At 45.2% G+C, this 4,547-nt stretch overlaps 1 protein-coding gene across 1 annotated transcript in view; it reads left to right on the forward strand.

Moving 5' to 3' along the window:
- The first annotated feature begins 2,527 nt into the window (after positions 1-2,527).
- Positions 2,528-4,547, forward strand: part of LOC106818791 (protein lin-37 homolog) — a 17,208-nt gene continuing 15,188 nt past the window's right edge. Inside the window, exon 1 of the mRNA XM_014823467.1 lies at positions 2,528-3,138. The gene's annotated coding sequence lies outside the window, so the exon portion shown is untranslated. The remainder of the gene's footprint in view (positions 3,139-4,547) is intronic.

Here is a 4,547-nt window from a genome sequence, read left to right on the forward strand (position 1 = left end):
AGAGAGAAGAGAGAAGAGAGAGATGTGTGCGTATATAAGAGACCAACGTATTTGCTAGCTACGAGTAAGAAACCTGTGCGCGTGGGAAGGTCAATGCTACCATGTTTCTTCCAAATGGCACTCGTGTCATATACACAAAGCATATCGGTAGCGCATGTGTATGACCAATTTAGTTCGCGACTCGGGTCACCAGAAACCGTATTGAAACTCATTAAACATTCGACTCCCGCCAATATTTTCAAGGTGCTAATTAATCGGTGCACAGTGAAATTTGGACAGATTCCCAACACTATTGTGTGCAGAGCGAGTTCAATCATCTGGCGACCTCAATTAATGCTTGACCAGCGCATCCCAACTATACCTACTTCATCCTAACTATACGTACATCACGCATGCGCGCAAACCACGCACGTGAACAGGCTCACCCTACCTCCACGTGTCCGCCGGGAAACCACGAATGCACGCGTATACTAACAAGGTGTGCAGCAATCCATCAAGGCCAGCTAGCACAGAGCTGTCAGGGTGGGACGTGTCTTACGTTTAACGTTACTCGCTGGCTTGGCTGTAAAGCCTTTACAGCCGAGCCAGCGAGTGTGATGCATTATTGGCATGTTATTCCTCAATTATGTTATACCTAAATCTTGCCAGCTCAACTTAGTTATGCTGCTCGGAAGATGAAGTTTGCAGGTATATCAGCAAAATGCTCTTGTTTCCTAAACGCAGATAAACGCGATTATGCGAATACATGAAGAAATTATCAGTAATGGATCAAAATGCTCGATCTATGATGCGTTGGTAATTCACCCTCCACTAATGTTCACAGTTTGTGCATATGACCCCCCCCCCCCCCCGCCTCCTAACCCTGACAGCTTTCTGGTTCATTGCTAGTGACATCGCTTGCAACAGTACTGCCTCTTCCCTCTGATACCACGTTAACGTTAAATATCCGCATTGTGGTGACGTCCGTTGCTAACGGCACATGGTGACGGTTGCTAACGCCGCTGCTTCTTCCTCTTCTGTACCACTAGTGACTAGTGGTGTAGAAAGATGCAGGAAGAGGCAGCAGCGTTAACAACCGTCGCCATGCAGTGTCAGCAACCGTCATCACTAGAAAGACGGAGGAGGAGGCAGCGGCATTAGCAACCGTTGTCATGCGGAGTTAGCAACCGTCGTGGCGACGGTTGCTAACGCTGCTGCCTCTTCCTCCGTCCTTCTGTACCACTACTGACGACGGATGCTAAAGCTGCTGCCTCTTCCTCCGTCCTTCTGTACCACTACTGACGACGGTTGCAGCAACGCTGCACGGCGACGGTTGCTAACACTGCTGCCTCTTCCTCCATCTTTCTGTACCACTAGTGATGACGGTTGCTAACGGTGTCTCTCTCTCTCTCTCTCTTGCAGATGCGCGGCCCGAGGAGCGGGAGGAGCTGTTCGTGCAGAAGATACGACAGTGCTGCGTGCTGTTCGACTTTGTCACCGACCCGCTGAGTGACCTCAAGTGGAAGGAGGTGAAGCGGTCTGCGCTGAACGAGCTCGTCGAGTATGTGACGACGCAGCGCGCCATAGTCACCGACGCCATCTACCCGGAGGCAATCACGATGGTGAGACGTGAGGCGAGAGGGGTCAGGCACGAGGCGAGAGGAGTCAGGTGTGAGGCAAGAGGCACGAGGCACGAGGCACGACAGAGATGTTAAGAACAAAGAGGGACGGGAAGAGTGTGTTAAGAGCGTGTGCGTGTGCAGATTGAGTGTGCGTGTGCGTGCACGTGAAGGTTGAGTGTGTGTGTGTGCGTGCGTGCGTGCGTGCGTGCGTGCGTGCGTGCGTCGTGCGGGCGGGCGGGCGGTTGAGTGTGTGCGTGTGCGTGTGCGTGTGCGTGTGCGTACGCGTGCGAGCGTGTGNTCCTGGTCACTATTTAATATGGTTAGGGTTAGGATTAGGGTTAGGGTTAGGATTTATAGGGTTAGGGTTAGGGTTAGGGAGTAGGCGTAGGCGACTCCCTCGACTCGTTAGTGGAGTAGACGAGGTACGGTTCGGCACATTAGATAGTACCAGGGTACGTTCCGGTATACCGGACCGTACCCAGGGTACGTTCCGGCAGTACCCCGGGGGACATAGACCTTATCAGCATTATATAGTATAGTATAGTATAGTATAGTAGGCATTACACTTACAGAACTTAGAGGGTGGGTAGTGACGGTGTATCGGTTCATGGATCATAAGCGCTGACCACAATTCATTTATGCAAATATGTGACATCAGGAGTTAATAAAGACAAATCTCTAACTTTTTTTCTTTTTCCTCTCTTCTTCTCCCTCTTCTTCTCTTCTTCTCTCTTCTTTTTTTCTTTTTATTTTTCTTTTTCCTTTTTTTCCCCTTTTTCTATTTTTTTTTTCAACTTTTTTTTTTGTTTGTCTTTATTAACTCCTGATGACATGTATGTGCAAATGTGAACAGCTCTTATTATGCTTGGGCCGTATAAGCAGTAACAGCCTCAGGGACTGAGGGAGTACCATACCGGTACATTACAAGCACGGCTACACAAAATGATTACGAAACTACAGCAATGTTTACTAAAATTTACCGCGGCGCGAACATGCAGTTCAAATGTTGACGTCATGGAATTCTCGCGTTCTTCAGTTAATGGCAAATTTGAGGTCTTTTTTCTACTGCGATACTCAGTGTTGATCTGGCTTCGTGTTGATCAACTTTCTCTGTTATAACTTTGCGAACATTTTTTTGTGATAGTTAAACATAGATGGCGCTCGTAATCTTCTCGGCTGTTACTAGAGCGCGGATGCGTATGCTTACAAAATTAATCACCAGTATTACGGCATTCTGTTGTTCATACAATTTTAATTTCTGTCGAATCTGCATGGAAATTACGATACATTTATAGTGAAACAAACATTTTTCGCGTAGACTCCTTATCCTCGCAGAGATGCCACACCATCTGAGGTGCGATTGTTCGAAAATCGGGATTACCAAGAATGGCGGCTAATCCAAAAAAAATTTCCGTCGTTTATTACCGCGCTTTCATTAAATATTATAGCTGAACGCACAATTTGTGACGCCGTACCTGCGATGAGGAGTTAGTGCAATATATATCGTGTGCTGATTGATTCGATTATTTGCGTCTACGTGAGTACATTTCGAGTAGCAATGGGGTCTACTAGGGATCAATATTGACAAAACTAATATTATACTGTACATTCACGCGGCCGTCAAGAGATGCATAGGCCTACTGTATTATGAATAGCTAGCTGGTTTGTTGAACAACCATGGTTAACAGTAATTTTGCAGATAGATTAAATTTTTAAAAGCCACAGGCACAAGAGAAGTGAATTAATGAACGTATTCGATCCTTCCCTTTATGGATTTATCCGGCAGTAGTTTCTATCACACACTGTCTGACACTGTTTGCACTGGCAGCAAGAACAAGCCCGCACCTGCAGCTACAGCACACACGCGGCCATTGACTATGATTATATAACAGTTATATATAAAGCAGCAGCAGCAGCAGTAGTAGCAGCAGCAGTAGTAGTAGCAGCAGCAGCAGCAGCACCACCAGCAGCAGCAACAGCACCGCCACCACCACCACCATCTACTTACAAGTACTGTATAAGCTGTATATTTCGCTGTGGTTCAATTTTCGCGAATTTCGCGAACGCGTGCCCGCCCGCGAAAATAACAACACGCGTTCATACCGAATAATACATAATTCACCGACCGCAAAATTAGCAAAATTAACCACTCGCGAAATTGTCCGTCGTCTAAATTCGCAAAAATATCTGTACGCAAAAAATACGGCTTATACAGTACCTCACTGTCCGTACCTCACCATATACACGTACACGATACGGTACCTCACCATCCGTATCTGTAATACTGTATTAATTTATAAGTGGTAAATGCAGCTGATGACCTCAGTGATGATGCTGTACCCATTACACTTACAGAACTTAGAGGGTGGGTAGTGACGGTGTATCGGTTCATGGATCATAAGCGCTGACCACAATCCATTTATGCAAATATGTGACATGTGCAAATGTTAAATTGACTACGTCACGAATTTTCCATGGTAAAATTTGTAAAAATAAATTGCCATTTTTTTACATTAAAAGTAAGGACTAACGTTACTAAATATATCTTCAAACTCTCACCTGATAAAAATGTTTTTTCGTTGGTTAAATTTGCAAAAATCTAGACGATTTGGTAATTTCTGTTGTCTAACACTATTCCCCCAGTACTGTTCAGATACTGGCGTCTCTCTGGTTTTCACCGGCAAATTAGGCATATAAAGAAGGTATATAAGCATGAAAAGTAAACACAAAACACTAATTGTATTTTCATACATTTTATTTTGTACAAATAACACACAAATATACTACTAGAAATTCGTGACGTAATCACTTTAACAGCTCTTATTATGCTTGGGCCGTATAACTCTAGCAGTAACAGCCTCAGGGACCGAGGGAGGGTGCAAATCCACTTTAGGCACCTTAGGTATCACGAAGTGATGCACAGATTTCTGTGTATCATCAACTGAT

The sequence above is a fragment of the Priapulus caudatus genome, unplaced genomic scaffold (assembly GCF_000485595.1).
Source record: "Priapulus caudatus unplaced genomic scaffold, Priapulus_caudatus-5.0.1 Scaffold2530, whole genome shotgun sequence".
In the NCBI taxonomy this organism is placed as follows: Eukaryota; Metazoa; Priapulida; class Priapulimorpha; order Priapulimorphida; family Priapulidae; genus Priapulus; species Priapulus caudatus.